The sequence below is a fragment of the Pinus tabuliformis genome, chromosome 8, assembly GCF_031772625.1.
Source record: "Pinus tabuliformis cultivar Carrire ecotype Pingquan chromosome 8, CPIR1, whole genome shotgun sequence".
Taxonomy (NCBI): Eukaryota; Viridiplantae; Streptophyta; class Pinopsida; order Pinales; family Pinaceae; genus Pinus; species Pinus tabuliformis.
The window spans coordinates 1770356129-1770374403 of record NC_142294.1 but is presented as its reverse complement, the minus strand read 5'-3'; the positions used below and the strand labels follow the sequence as shown (position 1 = coordinate 1770374403).

The following is an 18275-nucleotide window of genomic DNA, read 5'->3' as shown; positions in this document are numbered from 1 at the left end:
ATTAGACTCTCAACCAGTTGTCTATACAGTGTTGCATCGACCTCTTAGAACCATAATTATTTTGAAGTCTGGTATTCTGTTGTAAAGGCACCGATGCATCTTTGCACTGATCCTTTCTGAACATTTTCAAAAATCTCCTGACATACTTTCCTTGAGACAGAAAAGTTTGAGTAGAATCACTCGAGACTTCAAGACCCAAACAATAGTGTAATTAGAAGGCCTTTAGCCAGCTCAAATTGCTCATCCGTTAGGCTTGAACCAACATCTCTTCTAGAGAAATTCAACAATTCTAATTTAATAATCCTATCAGCCTCTCTTTGTACCTTTTGGGACAATTGCTAGTATAACTATTGCAAAATGCAAGGCAGAGATGTTTATGTAGTAAAAATTAGATATATAATAAAAATAAAGAGATGGATAATAAAAATAATAAGATGAGTGAGATTCAAAACTAAGATTCCGAGAGGTATATATTAATATGTAATGAATTTAGAGATATTTTTTAATATTTTATGAATATATTAAAATATTATAAACCAAATCAAATTAAATAAATTAGTTTTATAATAAATAAATTTTATTTTTAAAAATATAATTAAAAAAATAATAAATTTCAAAAATAATTTAAATTTAATATGATCTAAATTCTATACATTATAGTATTTGTTTGGTTACATAAAGCTATATATTAACAAAATTAACTTACAATATTAAAAAAAATTAATAATCTAAAGGAAATTTGGAACATTATCATGTTTCTGTCCAAGCTTTAAGTGGAAAAAGTCACAAAGTTACCAAACTATCATGCAAGAAAAACACTCACAACCACAACCTTAAAGAAAGGAGAAAGGAAAAAGTGAAAATAAACATGTAAACAAAAATTCATATATGATTATTTTCTTTGTTTCATAATTGTTCTTTTAATATGATATTTTTTTAATTTTTTTAATTATATATATATAAATAATATGAGTTTTATTGATATTGGTGATAGTTATGTTTATTGAATATTTGTATTAAACAGATTCATATTTGTATTAGACAGATTCACTTAAAATGATCACTATTTTTGGACTTAATTACAAAAGCCTCACTCACGAAAGTGTGAAGAGAATTGAACCAATAACCTCTGTATAATAATAAACTAAAACTCAAGCAATCCATCTAAACCTCAAAGCTAAGAATTTTTTAATATATACAATTATTTTTGGAGTTGTATTTAGTGCGATTTTTTAGACTTTCGGTGGAAATATTTGAGGTGAAATCTTGATTTGTGTTATTTAAACTAGTTTTTTGACTGTATATATGGATTCAGCACCCTGGAAAACCCCTAAGATGCTTCGATTACACTTCGATTATCCATCAATCTTGCGATTTCAATAAATTTCTACCGGATTTTAAAGAAATTACACCAAAAAAATGCACCGTAAATACTTCCAAAAAAATCACAGTCAAAACAACTCCATTATTTTTTATTATTCGATATAAAAGGTAAAGTTCACATTTATTTTGAATTGAATGTCAATTGAATGATCAATTTCAGAAGATATGAATTGGCTCTTGACCAATGTGAAAGGCAATGCCCTTCAACGTATCACTTTTTCATAGAATCTGCTTTTCAAGAGAACACTCATGTTTGAAAGATTCGAAAATTCAAACAATTTAATGTTTATCCCAAGGACTTCCACCATCTGGGAATCTCTCTGATGGAAAGATTCGAAAATTTAAACAATTTAAGGTTCAACTTTGTCTGTGCGAAGGACCTGCAGTATTCGGGGATCTCTCCGAATTACAGTAAATGAAGAATGAGTTTTGAACCATATCATTTGGAAAATTCCCACTTAAATGTCAAGGCACCACCAAAAGACACCATCCCTGTGTAATAAGACCATAACTCAAACGATATCCGTTATTCTATTGGCTATTACCATCCCAAATCTAGAAAATGTTTTTGAGAGCCAGTCTCAGCTCTTGGTTGCACAACTTACTGTACTCCAGCGTATCTCCCCCGAACTTGTGAAGTTGTACCATGAAGAGAGAGGGAGATTTAAAAAATCTCGGCATCGATACATAGACGACCCTTCAGCCCCACCTCTGAACCCTGGAACTTGATCTTGCAATCCTCAGTCTTCTTGACACTGAATCCCATCACTTCACCGATCTCCTCCAGCTTCGATATAATGCTCGATGCCAGTTGAGTTGATGTGAACCACAACTCCTTCTTCACGATCTTGTCGTCAAACAACCCCGACAGATTGAACGCCAATGACAGGGAGATTGTAAGGACCTGCGGTCCGGGTCACCTTCAGTGTGTGAAAGATGAGTGAGGAGCTCATGCGAAATGTGAAGTGAAACAACCAAGAGATGAGTTTATATGATGTTGGGCGAGTTGAGAGAGCGGTCCCACGAGTTGGGCGGGTCGACCCTCTACTCGGGTGAAGGCAACATGTTGAAGGAGTCAGCTTGGGCGTTGGGCGTGGGTCGGCTAGGTGACACAACCCGCCACCCGCCCGTATATATTGGTGGAGCATTTGTGGAGACGATCCATCAATCATTCGATCAACACAAGTTCGATCAAAGAGTTCTGAGGTGTGTGGATGAGCCTGCACGACGAGCCGAACTTGGGTGAGAAACTCGTGCAGGAAAGTCGGGTGAGAAACTCGGGCGAAAAACTCGTGCAGGAAACTCATGTAGAAAACTCGGGCGAGGTCGTTCAGGCAGAAATCAGGCGAGGTCGTTCAGGTAGAACTTGGACGAGGTCATCGGGTAGAAAACTCGGGCGAGGTCGTTGGGTAGAAAACTCGGGTGAGGTCATTTGGGCAAATCGGGCGAGGTCGTTAGGCGACCTGGGTGAAGTCGTTCGTGTGAACCGGGTGAGGTCGTCGTGTGACCCAGGTGAAGTTGTTCAAGTGAACCGGGTGAGGTTGTCGGGTGACCCAGGTGAAGTCATTTGGGCGAGCCAGGTGAGGTCATCAGGCGACCTGGGTGAAGTCGTTTGGGCGAGCCAGGTGAGGTCATCGGGCTACCCGGGTGAACGAGTTCAGGTGAAGCTGTTCGGGCAAACTCGGGTTAGTCGTGTGAAGGTGCGGGTGAATGTGCGGACGGGTGGCCGGGCGAGGGCGCGCCGTGCATGCTGAAATCAAGGTTGGAACTGAAGGTCGTGAACGAGAGTTGGACAGGCAGGACTGCGTGTGGTCCACTGAATGAAGGTCAGGCAGGATAGTACGATTTGGGCATTCGCTGAGCAAACAGAGAGCGAGTCAGGTGAAGACGTGCGACAAGGTGAACGAAAGGTTGGCGAGTCGTGCGACGACCATGCAGAGGCACCGACGAGCTGGGCAACCGAGTTTGCCGAAGTTGGAAATTTGGTTAAGTGTAAATTTGGGGTTTCCCAAGATTTAGCTTATACTTTGTAAAAGTGGAAAATTATATATATTGATTCGAGCAGACTCATATTGCAGGGAGTTTCCCCTCTGTTTATACTGTTGTGCATTTCTCTTATATAATGTTGTTGATGATGAATATGTATGGGTTTTCATCTGTATAAAGGACAAAGATAATACTTGGTAATGAAAAATAAACTAAGTATGAATGGTTAGGCGTAGTCCATGAACATAAGTATTGGTGAAAAGAAAGTGTTCGGTGGTGTTGCACCTCACTATAGTGCGGTTGGAAGATTACCGCCAGTGTAGGGGCATGACAGGTGGTATCAGAGCTAGTGTGTTGAAACAGGGAACTGATTCTACGAAGATTGAAGACTTCAAAGGGAGTTCAAGTTTTGCAGGTGACAGGTGGAATATCAAGGTGATTCAGGTGAATGGTGAAGCAGGTTTAACAGAGGTGAAGCCTTGTGCTTGGGCCAAGCTGAATGACAAGGCATGGTAGGTTTGGAAGAATGCGAAGGGAAGCTCTTGCTTACCTTATACAGGTTGAAGTGGATGAAAGAAGAGAACCCACGGATTCGGGATAAACTTGAAGTCTTGGAAAAGAATGTTGAAGACGAACTTCTTCAATTTTGTTGGAAAATGGAGTAGGATGAAGTTGCAGATTGTGCTGATAAGGAAGAGGAAGCTGTGATGATTGAGGATGTTGCAGATATGACAGTGATGGAGGATGAACTTGAGATTGATCAATTTGGACTAGGATCGTGCAGTTTGCAGACATGGGTGGATGAGGATACTCACATGGAGGAGCCTCATGATGATGATGAAGTAAGTATTATTGATACTTGTGTTTCACTTGAGCATTTGGTAAATGAACCGTATGCAGGGAAGAGCAAAGTCAGTTTTCCGATGCAAGGGAGCATCTTACCATGGACGTCTACGATGAGACCTTGTATGGAGGAGCAAGGATTGTTGATTGTTGCAAGACTTGTTGGGGTTGTTTGTGACCTTATGGTAGAAGGTCCAAAGGCCCGTGACAAGGGAGGAACATGATGATCATTGCAGAGGATTAGGTCATGCTCTAGTCACATGGAGAAATTGGCTAAGTGCCCGGCATGACTCATGGACAAATTGGAGAAGGGCAAACACTTTAGTTGCTTGGTTGGACTTCTCATGGCTGAGACCAGGAGAAAGTCTTGGTGGAACCTTTAAGTGGGGGAGCTATGGTGGAGAGATGCATGTGATGATGATATGGTTGGGTGACCAAGTTCACTAGACCAATTTGTAGACTTGGATGGGGATGATTGACTGTTGTGATGGGTTTACTTAGTTGGACACATGGGAAACTTAGTCATGGACATCAGGTTGGAGACATGGAACATGGCAATCTATGCAGGGACATTATGCAGGAGCACTTGTAGATGTGTCACTTATGGCCATCCAATGAGGAGTGCCAAGGCAGGGATGTTGTGTAGGTAGATTTGCTGATGTGACATGGAGATGTTTTACTTATGAGCCGATCGAAAGGTTTTGCACTCTTGTACAACAAGGCCAGGTACTTGGATGGATTTGTGAGCAGACTATGGAGCATTCCTACTACATGGAGAGCTGAGACATCTTGCAGAGACCCTTGGGCCGAGACTTGTATGCTTGCTGAGATGTTGGTTGGAGATGACTCATGGAGCTCATGATGACATGAGGTTGTGACTTTTAGGGACTTCATATATAATGGACTTGGAGGATCTGATGCATTGAGGAGCTCAGGTCAGAGACTTTGATGCAGAATGGGGTGCATACTTTTGAGTACATGTATGGGTGTGGCTTGGGAGAGTGACTTGATGTGGAGGATCGATATGAGACACTTTGGAGTGATAGAGTTGCAGCGATGATGATGCCTTGGTGGCAACACTTGGGCATGGATTGAGCTGAGTGTTATGAAACCAGCTCAAGAAAAGATAGAAAAGATAGATCAACGCCTTAGAATTCAGCCTCTTCGAGGGGGCAACCTTTTTTACATTACATAAATGAACAATTCTTGGATGATACAAATGACAAAACCTCCTTTCTATATATAGGAGTCTAAAGAGTCACAATATAATCCAGTCGACCTAACAATAATAATATAAAGCCACAAAAATAACAATAGAGGGATTCTATGGGGCACAGAAATAACAACATGGGGGTAATAGGGGCACAACAATATAAATAAGGGGTATAACTACAATAGTAATAGGGTAATCACTAGTATTATAGGGACCCAACATGCCCCTCTCCTTCAAAAAAGTGTTGTCCTCAACGCTTGAGTAGTTCTGGATACTTCTGCATAAAATTCTCATCCTCCCATGTGGAATCTTCAGCGGATAAGTTCTTCCACTTGATAAGATACTCTGAAATTGATCGATTTCGTAGCTGTCGAGTTCTTGTTTCTGTGACTGCTTCTGGTTCCAATATAATTTTTCCTTCCTCGTCAAGTTCTGGCAATATTGTTTGAATTGGGAGCTTGTTGCCTATAACCTTCTTTAAACATGAAACATGGAAAACTGGGTGCAATCGAGAAGCTGCAGGAAGCTCCAATTTGTATGCCATAGTACCAATCTTTTGCAACACCTTGTACGGACCATAATACTTTGGTGATAATTTATTATCCTTCTTAGCTTGCTTTAGGGACATTTGCTTATATGGTTGTAGCCGTAGGAATACCCAATCACCTACATCAAAACTTCTTTCACTGCGATGTTGATTTGCCTGTTGTTTCATTCTATTTTGTGCCAACACGAGGTTATCCTTTAAGAGTTGGAGGACTTGTTGTTGATGTTCGATGTGATGTTCCACTGCCTGAACCTTAGAATTTTCTCTTAAATATGATGTGATGGATGGTGGTTGATACCCATAAAGTGCCATAAATGGGGTCATTTTTGTTGCTGTATGGAAGGAAGTGTTATACCACCATTCAGCCAGAGGCAACCATTTGACCCATTGTGTCTGTTTATCAGATACAAAGCAACGAAGATATCCTTCCAAACATTTGTTTACTATCTCAGTTTGCCCATCAGATTGAGGATGATAAGATGAGCTATGAGCTAACTGAGTACCAAGACAAGAAAATAATTCTGTCCAAAAATTTCCAGTGAAAATGGGATCTCTGTCACTTACAATAATCTTTGGGTTTCCATGTAGCTTTTGAATTGTTTCCATAAATGCAGTAGAAACTGTACTGGCTTTAAATGGATGTGATAATGCACAAAAGTGTGCATACTTGGTAAGTCTGTCAACTACCACCATGATGACACTCTTTCCCTCAGACTTGGGTAAACCTGTGATAAAATCCATTGAAACCTCCTCCCAACGTTGGCTTGGAATGGATAAAGGTTGTAATAGACCCGGTGTCTTAATTGTTTCAACTTTATTTTGTTGGCAAACCAAACATTCCGCCACAAACTTTTGAATATCTGATTTAAGGCCATCCCAAAAAAATTCCTTCTTAACCCTGTGGTAAGTTTTTAAAAATCCTGAGTGCCCTCCTAAGGGAGAAGTGTGCAATTCCATAAGAATCTTTTGTTTTAGCTGGGAATTCTTACAGAGGTATAAGCGATCTTTGTACCATAACGAATCATTTTTCCAGCTAAATGTATCAGACGTACTGGAATCTTGTTGTAGCTTTCGAATAAGTGCCCACACTTCTTCATCATTCTTCCATTCCTCCCTTGCTTCGTTTATCCAATCTGGTTGGATAATAGAAATGGCGCACAACAATGCTTCCACATCCTCATCCTTTCTTGAGAGTGCATCTGCCACCACATTTTGCTTCCCTTTTTTGTAGATGATTTCAAAGTCATAACCCAACATCTTTGTGACCCACTTTTGTTGCTCTTCAGAGGATAATCTTTGTTCTAAAAAGTATTTAAGGCTATCATGATCCGTTTTTACCTTGAAGTGTCTTCCCATTAGGTAGGGTCGCCATTTCTTAAGTGCATGGAGTATTGCCAACATTTCCTTCTCATAAATAGCTTTGCTTAAAAACTTTCCCTTGATTGGACGACTTTCAAAAGCAATGGGTCTTTCATCTTGCATTAGAACAGCACCAATTCCATTTCCTGAAGCATCACATTCCACAATAAAGGTTTTTGTGAAGTCCGGTGTAGCTAAGACCGGTGCTTGGCACATTGCCTCTTTAAGATGTTCAAAGGCCTTTGTTGCTTCCAGAGTCCATGAAAATGCATCTTTCTTCAATAATGTTGTTAGAGGTGCTGCTATTCTCCCATAATTCTTAACAAACTTGCGATAATACCCTGTCAACCCAAGAAATCCTCGCAGATGCTTTATGGATGTGGGGATTTTCCATTCCTTAATGGCTTTAATTTTGCTAGGGTCTACCTTAACTCCTTCATGAGATACAATATGACCCAAATATTCCACCTCCTGGACTCCAAAGAAACATTTGGATCTTTTTGCATATAATTGTTTCTCCTCCAATAGTTGTAGCACCCTGTCAACATGTTCAACATGATCCTTCCAAGACTTGCTGTAGATTAGTATATCATCAAAAAATACTAACACAAATTTTCTAAGGAATGGTTTGAAAATTGAATTCATCAAACCTTGAAATGTTGAAGGTGCATTGGTAAGGCCAAAAGGCATGACCAAAAATTCATAATGACCCTCATGAGTTCTAAATGCCGTTTTCGGAATGTCTTCAATCTTCATTCTGATTTGATGATATCCCGAACGAAGATCCAACTTGGTGAAGTAAATTGATCCATGCAATTCATCAATGACAGGAATGGGGAACTTATCTTTAATAGTGAGCTTGTTGAGCTCCCTATAATCCGGACACATGCGCCATGATCCATCCTTCTTGTGCACCAATACTACTGGAGCAGAGAAAGAACTTTGACTTGGTTGAATTATACCAGCCTCTAGCATTTCTGCAACCATACGTTCAATTTCACTTTTTTGGACATAGGGATATCTGTACGGCCTGATGTTTGGAGGAACACTTCCTGGAATCAGATGAATAGCATGATCATGATCACGCATAGGTGGGAGACCTTTGGGAGTCTCAAATACCTTGGAATGATTGTCCAGGACTTTTTGGAGATCTGGAGAAATAGATGATTCCGATGTGGAAACATCTAGCGAACATAATTGTGCAATTACACCTCTTTGCTCCTTTTTTAGAAGCTTTGTCATACCATTAGAGCTGATTATCTTTCCTGGTTTCCCTGCAATACCCCTTAATTCAACTTCCTTTCCTTCCGTAGAAAATTTGATGAAAAGTTCTTGAAAATTAAAAGCTATTGTACCCAAGGATTGTAGCCATTGGACTCCTAGTACAACATCAGCACCTCCCATTGGAATGGAAAGCATTGGGCTAGTCAATACATATTCTCCCATGGATAGCTTGATATTATGGCACTTTCCAGAGCAATTTATTGTTCCTCCATTTGCAATCATCACTTGACACTCTGGTGCTGGATATAGGAAGCAATTCAATTCTTTTGCTACCCTACAATGAATAAAATTGTGGGTGCTTCCTGAATCAATCAACACTATTACCTTTTTCTTCTTGATTTGTCCTTCTATCTTGATGGTTTGAGGAGTGGTAATTCCAGCCAATGCATTACAAGATATGGTCGGATTTATTTGTTCTTCATCTAGGCTTTGTTCCTGGAGTATATCTTCTTCTTTTGACCTTTCTTGCTCCTTTTCTTCTTCCTCTTCACAATCTATGTAGAATAATTTCTTCTCAGCACACTTATGACCTTTAGTGTATTTGCTATCACAACTGTAACAAAGCCCTTTTGCTCTTTTTTCTTCCAATTGTTGTGGTGTCAACCTTATAGGTTGTGGAAGACTAGGGGCAACAACACTTCCGTCTTTATAGTTGTGAGTGGTATGCTTCCTGGTTGCCATAATTTTGCTTTCCATTTTTCTTGCTAACCTGAATGCCTTCTCTAATGAATCAGGTTCCCAAAGGCGAACATCATGTTGGATATTATCCTTTAAAGACCCTATGAACACATCAATCCTATGCTCCTCTGGAATATCTTTTACCCTTATGTTCAATTTTTGGAACTCCTCAATGTGCTCCATTACTGAACCCTTTTGTTTGAGACTTATCAATTGGCTAAAAAAAGTGTTGCTTTTTGTATCTTCATAATGTGCTATCAATTCTTCCGTAAAAATTGCCCAAGTGATAAATTGTTTACGAGAGCAAAGCCATTGATACCATACAAACTGATTTGGTTCCAAATATACAGTTGCCATACGTACCTTTTGTGTGTTTTGCACATTATTGAGATCGAAGAACTGCTCCATCTGTAATATCCATGTGGCGGGATCCTTGCCATCAAACTTCCTCATATCGATTTTTGGAATATGGTGGGTCTTCGATCCAACATTAGAGTCTATGGAATCATGATTAACATTACTTTTGTTCACATCATGAGTTTCCTTTACAACCTTTTCACCATTAGTAAGTATTTCTTGTAGAAAATTTGTCAAATCTGTCTTTAAATCTACCATGTCTGTCTTCAAATCTGCCATGTGTCTCTTCAAATCTGTCTTCGAATCATCCATCTTAGCTTCCATGCCCTTTATCTTAGATTCCACGCCATTTATCTTAGATTCCACGCCATTTATCTTATCTTCTGTTAGCTTTTGTGAGCGTGACATTTGTTGCACTTGTTCTTGTAATTTTGATATATCATGTAGCATTTCTTCCTCTTCTTCATGAGTCATGCTAGAGCTTTCAGGTTCCTTACTAGGTGTTTGCATTTTCTTTCCTCGGGGCATCAGTTACTGATAATAATGCTTTACTATGCCCTTTGAATTCCGTTAAACCAAGCTTACACAAAAATTAAAAAAAAAAGTTACACACCTTTTTTCACTTTATAGAAGCCTGATATTGAATCTGATGTATCTCTATAATTTCGGATCATCCAGTTTTGAAATTGTGACCCGTAGTAGCCTTCTGCGTCCTCTTTCCAATGCCACAAGTCTGACCCAAATTGGATTCTCCAAGGAAGAGTTATGTGAAATCTCCCACAGTGACTTGCTTTTAGACTAGTTCAGTAGAGAGAACTTGTACGTCGTGCCACAAGTCATTGTTTCAACCTTTGGATCTGAAACATGCATAAGAGAAACTACAGTCCGTCCTCTTTATGTACCTTCTTACGAAATTTCAATCCAATCCCCAGAGAGAAAGTTATGAAGATTTTCCCCAGGTCACCTGTTATGAATGTAATTCAGGAGTCTACAAAAAGACCAACTTCCTTAGATCATATCTCCACAAATATTGCGCAAAAAGATCTGAAATTTGGACCCAAGGTTCAGTGCGATTTCTTCTCAAATGGGTTTTTTTTTTGTGACTTTTGAAATGTCACAGAAAAAACGTTATAGCGAAAATTCCACGATGACCTGTTTAGAGCAGCGAAACCCTAAAATCCAAAGCTCTGATACCAAATGTTATGAAACCAACTCAAGAAAAGATAGAAAAGATAGATCAATGCCTTAGAATTCAGCCTCTTCGAGGGGGCAACCTCCTTTACATTACATAAATGAACAATTCTTGGATGATACAAATGACAAAACCTCCTTTCTATATATAGGAGTCTAAGGAGTCACAATATAATCCAGCCGACCTAACAATAATAATATAAAGCCACAAAAATAAAAATAGAGGGATTCTATGGGGCACAAAAATAACAACATGGGGATAATAGGGGCACAACAATGTAAATAAGGGGTATAACTACAATAGTAATGGGATAATCACTAGTATTATAGGGACCCAACACCGAGACTCAACCACTTTTGACACATGGGAGATGATTGATCTATGATCGTGGGCAGCTCATGGATAAATGAGACAGGTGTATACTTGTTTCTATGGCAGACTTAAGGGATGGCACATAACAGAGATGATGGAGGTTGTTTCATGGACCTGGATGTGGCACATCGAGAGTCGGGTTTGATGAGATGATCTCTTCACTTTGAGGAGATGGATGTTTTGCAGATGGATGATGATGTTGGGATAGATGCGGCTGATTTCATGCAGCACATTGGTACCAAACTTCATGGACAACATGTTGCAGATGATATGGAGACTACTTCATGGACCTGAGCATGGCTTACTAGTATGGAGATGGATTCTTGATTGAGTTAAGGATGTGACAGGATACTCTGAGAAATGACTGATGATGGCATGAGGATGTGCATTCTCGTGGTTTGGGCATGACAGTTGGATTAGCTACCCAACTAGTTTGAGTCATGAGGGGATCCAGTGTGCAGAGATGTGTTAGCATTATGTTGGAGTATCATGGTAGCAGTTCACACGATGATGATACATGATGAGGTCGACATGATATGTTGCAAGAAGCATGTAGCTTGGGATGGAGGGGTGAGCCTTCCACAATGGGAGCAGCATGTGGAGATTGTGATGAGATGGTTGATGATCATGGATTGAGATGATTTTCTGATGTATGACATACCGATGAGGTGTATGCCTTGGTATGGATATCTTGGTAATAGATGGTTGCCGGGACGAGATATTGTCAAGGATAGCAATGACTTCAAGTGGGGGAGGATGTAAGGGCCTGCGGTCTGGGTCACCTTCACCGTGTGAAGGATGAGCGAGGAGCTCATGCAAAATGTGAAGTGAAACAACCAAGAGATGAGTTTATACGATGTTGGGTGAGTTGAGAGGGCGGTCCCACGAGTTGGGTGGGCCGACCCTCCACTAGGGAAAAGGCAACATGTTGAACGAGTCGGCTTGGGCATTGGGCATGGGTCGGCCGGGTGACACAACTTGCCACCTGCTTGTATATATTGGTGGAGCGTTTTTGGAGATGAGCCATCAATCATTCAATCAACACAAGTTCGATCAAGGAGTTCTGCGGTGCATGGATGAGCCCGCACGATGGGTAGAACTTGGGTGAGAAACTCGTGTAGGAAAGTCGAGTGAGAAACTCGAGCAAAAAACTCATGCAGGAAATTCGTGCAGAAAACTCAAGCGAGGTCATTCAGGTAGAAATCGGGCGAGGTCGTTCAGGCAGAACTCAGGCGAGGTCGTTGGGTAGAAAACTCAGGCGAGGTCATTGGGTAGAAAACTCAGGTGAGGTTGTTTGGGCGAACCAGGTGAGGTTGTTGGGCAACTCGGGTGAAGTCGTTTGGGCGAGCCGGGTGATGTCGTCAGGCGACCTAGGTGAAGTCGTTCAGCCAAGCCAGGTGAGGTCGTCGGGTGACCCAGGAGAAGTCGTTCGGGTGAGCCGGGTGAGGTCATCGGGTGACCCGAGTGAAGTCATTCGGGCAAGCCGAGTGAGGTTGTCGGGCAACCCAGGTGAACGAGTTCGAGTGAAGGCGTTTGGGCGAACTCGGGTGAGTCATGCGAAGGTGACTCAGGTGAGTCATGCGAAGGTGTGGGTGAACGTGCAGATGGATGGCCAGGTGAAGGCACGCCGTGCACGCCGAAACGAAGGTTGGAACTGAAGGTCGTGAACGAGAGTTGGGCAGGCGGGACTATGTGTGGTCCAGCGAACGGAGGTTGGGCAGGATAACACGATTTGGGCGTTTGCTGAACAAACGGAGAGCGAGTCAGGTGAAGACATGCGATGAGGTGAACAAAGGGTTGGTGAGTCGTGTAGTGACCGTGCAGAGGCTCCGACGAGCTGGGCAACCGAGGTTGCCGAAGTTGGAAATTTGGTTAAGTGTAAATTTGGGGTTTCCCAAGATTTAGCTTATACTTTGTAAAAGTGGAAAATTATATATATTGATTCGGGCAGAGTCATATTGCAGGGAGTTGCCCCTCCCTTTATACTGTTGTGCATTTCTCTTGTATAATGTTGTTGATGATGAATATGTATGGGTTTTCATTTGTATAAAGGATAAAGATAATACTTGGTAATGAAAAATAAACTAAGTATGAATGGTTAGGCGTAGTCCATGAACATAAGTATTGGTGAAAAGAAAGTGTTCGGTGGTGCCACACCTCGCTATAGTGCGGTTGGAAGATTACCACGAGTATGGGGGCATGGCAGAAATTGTGTCGAAGGCGTTGAAGCGGGGTGGCTTTGGAACAAAGAACGTTGTCTCGACATCGTCAAGGAAGCCGATATCGACATTGTCGGCTTGTGGGGGTTTGAAGCCTAGTCGGAAGTAGGGGACCTCCATGAGTTGTGGAATGGTGATCTTTGTTTGGGGATTGTGGTCCAACAGTCAGAAGATGAGCTGCCGGAGGTCAGAGGAGAACCAGGGTGGGCACTTGAAGTTGTCCTTGTAGATTTTCTTATACGGTGCCATTAGATTTGCATCCTGGAATGGCAGGTAACCCGCCCTAAGCACGAACAGTATGATCCCACATGACTATATGTCAGCCTTCACGCTGTCATAGCCCTTCATCGTTATGACCTCTGGCGTCACATACGCCAGTGTGCCACAGGTGGTGCGGAGAAGTCTGTCCTGTCTAAATTTCTCTGCAAGTGCGCTGAGGCCGAAGTCGCAGACCTTCATGTTGCCATTATCATCTAATAACAAATTCTACAGCTTCAAGTCCCGGTGGTACACGCCCCGGCTATGGCAAAAATTCACCGTGCTGATCAACTGTTGAAAATACTTTCTCGCTTCACCTTCTTTCAATTTCCCCTTTTTGGCAACCCCGTTGAAGAGCTCGCCGCACTTAACGCACTCCATGACGATATAAATGCTGGACTTGCTCGCCATGACTTCGTAAAGCCAAATGATGTTGGGGTGTCAGACAATATCTTGACGGAGATTTTCTGTTTAATCTGATTTGTCATCCCGAGCTTCAATATTTTTTCTTTGTCCATTGCCTTAATGATGACACTCTCGCTACTTTTGAGATTTCTACCTTGGTACACCTTGGCAAACATCCCCTGCCCCAATAGGCACCCTAATTCATACCTCTCCATCAAAATATTGGGCTTCATCTCAATCTCAAAACTAAAATCACAAATCCTTGTGGATTAAAGCTACTGCTCAGGCGTCTTCGCTGTATAAGGCCTGTGAAGTTGCTCTCCGGTATCCGTTCCATTGCACATGGCGTAGTTGGGATGTGTTCCAGTCGAGCTGGGCATAGCCTGCATACAGGAGCTCTTATAGCCTGTATTTTATCATGGAAGACAAGTCGCTAGTATAAACCTTTTAGATCCCCTTAATAATCAGGGAAAAGCCTAAGTGTGGACGTATCGAAGAGTCATGTTTAGTAGAATTAGTTGAAGGAGGGACAACCTATCATGGTGGGCTCTTTCAATAAATTCACACTAGTTATACTTCATGTCTTTGTGTGTTGCGATTCAACCACCTGTCTTTCTATCGATTTCCTTGCTATAATCTTCCGTTCCGTATACACAAAATTTTCCAAGTAACTTGTTCTCTCGGCTTTCTTTATCAGAATTACCCACGTTGGTGCGGATGTGGTGGCTTGGGAAGAGTTGGCATCATGTGGAAGCACTTTACCTTATCGGGTAATAAATTGTTGTAGCGTTGGGCAATACTTAATGTTGTTTCATTTTATTTTGTCTTTCATTTTGAAAATTAGACTTTTTTTAATATATTAATGAAACATTTTATTTATTAGAAATTTAAATTATATTTTCGCTTTATTTTTAAAATTAATTATTTTATAAATTTTATTAATTAATTAATTAATATATTAATACTATTAAAATTATTAAATTATGTTTTGTATTTTTTTAATTTTACACCTCATTTTATCTTAAATTTAAATTAAGATTAAACATTCATTAATTTTATTATATTTCGGTTCACATAGCATGTAAAAATGTAACTTGTTTTTACCTTAGATGAATGCGAATTTGAAACCTTTTAGTGTTGACTTCTAATGGGTTGAATACGTGATGAAATGGTTTGTCTATTCAATATTTAATTTTTACTTCTAATGGGTTGAATACGTGATGAAATGGTTTGTCTATTCAATATTTAATTTTTAGGGCTTCAAGAGGTTAGAAGTTCATGACTTTAGAATTTGAAACTTTTTAGTGTGGGCTTCCAGGGTCTTAAACACGTAGCGAATGGTTTGCCCATTTAATTTTTAAAACTTGTGGTGAATGGTTTGCATTTAATTTTTGGGGCTTCAAGAGGTTAGAAGTTTAAGACAACTTCAAGAGCTTAGAAATTTTGAGATCAACTAATATTGTTTTATATAATTATATAGAGAAGGATGAAATGTAAAATATATAATTATATAGAGAAGATGAAATGTAAAATGATAAATAGGTTCTTTATAATGTGAATTAATTTATTTGAGAGTGTGGTGAAAGTTCTAATCATTAATTAAGGTTAAAAAATTTCATAATAATTAGTAATTATAATAATAATTATTATTAAGTTTAGAGGTTTATTTTATAGTTTAGTATAAAAATGATGTATGATTTCTTTTATGTTTAATATGGAGTTTACAGGTGTGATTTTAAAAATAAAATTAAAATATATTTTAAATGATTAAAATCCCTATGGGTTATGTGTCCACGATTATGGATTTTCTTGCATTTTTAATTGCGACAACGAAGTTTCCTTCCAATCAAACCCTAATTCCAATCCAATCTTCAATGTCGGCACTGATGTTTAGGCCACTAGCAACTTCACGTGAATTCGAGGACAGAGTGTTGATGGCTCACCATACTCCTGTTGTGCGAAACAAATATCCATGTTCCAGCACTGCCTCACAGGTCCACCTGGTGTCATAGGTCGAGCATCGACGTTAGTTCACTAGTCAGAGGTTAGAACTTACAATACTCCCTGTCGAAATACACAAGGGCCTAACTTCGCCGACTGGGGTTAACTAGAATTCCATGCACCATTTGTATTGAAGGGTCACTAGCCCGCCAAAGGTCGGGTCAAACACTTCTCGCCCACCTTCAACTCGAAGGTGCCTAACTAGTTCAAGGGCTAACTAGGTCCCCAACAAGTCGGTGTTGTGGTTTGCTGGTTCGCTCCTTGTCTTGACTACATTGAATGAGGTCTTGGTTACTTTGACACCCTTCTTAGTGCATACACACTTACTTTTGGTCGACATTCCTCGTTGCTCTACATGAACTTCCCAAATCCCATATCTAGACGTGAGTCAACACCCTCTTTTATTCTGAATACTAATTTTCTCACCCTCTTTGATTAAGGTTCTTCGATTGGCAGTCAAGATTTGGACACACATGATAATCACAAACAGAGACAGGGGTTTCCCAAATCCCATATCTAAGTGTGACTTAACGCCCTCTTTTATTTTGAATACTAATTTTGTCACCCTCTCTAATTAAGGTTCTTCTATTGGCAGTCAAGATTTGGACACACATGGTAATCACAAACAGAGACAGGGGTTTGAGGCACAAGAAAAACAAGAACACGTAGATTAAAACACATAGGAATACTTATATTAAAATGGAAATGATTACATACGACGTCTTAGGCCTGACCTAAAACTTCCCTAGCCTCTTCCATTGACCTAATATTTTCAAGGATTTGGTGCCCCTTGATATCTTGTAGGTTGCTTATTTAAAAGAAAAACCATAGAATGAGGAATGTCATCCTCTACCATGACATGCGTACAAATATTTGGTTAAAATTTACAAAAAGATCAGAAATTCATATCCTTTGTTGTCGGGTGCCACAGATTCCTTCTGGAAGCTTCTTGGAGTCAATTTTGGTTAGGAGTAGGCTCCATGCTTCAACGTCAACCGTCATCTATCAAGTCCCTAGAGATGCAATATTTGGAGGTGCATTTTTCAAAGTTTGCACTGTAAAAAGGGTTTTCACATTAAGAGATTTGTTCCCTCCCACCGCTTGCTAGATCCATGGTTAAGATGGATTTATACCAGTCTATTGACATGGATTGGATTGCTTTATTATAATTATATTACAATGGGTTGAAACATCATAGGCTAAAAAACACAAAAAAACATGATGATGAGAGTATTTAGATGTGTGGCTTATGCACATGTCCCAGATGAGTTAAGAAAGAAGTTGGAAAGAAAGCGGGAGAAATGTATATTGTTTGGCTAGAGTGATGAATCCAAGGCATATAAAGCCTACAATCCAATAACCAAAAACTTTAGAATCAGTAGAGTTGTGCAGTTCATAGAAGAGGAAGCATGGGATGAGAGTTTGGAGAATATAATTAATGTAGCAACAAGTCTATCACAAGAAGACAAAGAGAAATTAGAAATAGCAAGTAATTCTTCAATGGCGACTCCTCCTACACCTATTCAAGCTCAACAAGGTAGTGCTCAAGAGACATCATCAACAATTAATAGGACAATGTAACACATTCAAGCAAATACCCAAGTGCACAACAAGGATCAACAACTGAACATGTTCCAAGTACAACTTGAAGTGACAGATCAAATCCATCTTTGGAAAGCTTGAGAATACAAGAATTTAGAAATTTGATTGACATTTATGAGAAAAATGAAGGTGAAAGCAGCACATGTTTGAATTCTTTGTTTTCTTTATTTTCTCATGTACATGATCCAATCAAGTTTCAATATGAAATCAAGGAAGAAAAATAGGTAGCAACAATGGACGAAGAAATAGAGGTAATAAAATATAATGATGCATGGGAGTTAGTGAATCTCCACAAGGAAAAGAAGTGATAGGTTTCAAGTGGCTCTATAAGACCAAAAGCAATGTTGAAGGAAAAATTGAAAGACATAAAGCAAGGTTGGTCGTTAAGGGATACAAATAACAAAAAGAAAGAGATTATGCTGAAGCATTTCCATGAGTTGCAAGAATGGAGATATTGAGGATGATTTTAGCAATATCAGTGCAACATAAATGGAAGGTATATCAAATGGACATGAAATCAAATTGTTTGGATGGAGTATTGAAATGGAAAGTGTGTGTGGAGAAGCCACCTGGTTA

The 18275-nt window shown here is 39.9% G+C and overlaps 1 pseudogene; it reads right to left on the bottom strand.

Moving 5' to 3' along the window:
- Positions 1–13394: 13394 nt before the first annotated feature.
- Positions 13395–14329, bottom strand: LOC149243234 (CBL-interacting protein kinase 18-like; annotated as a pseudogene).
- Positions 14330–18275: the final 3946 nt, after the last annotated feature.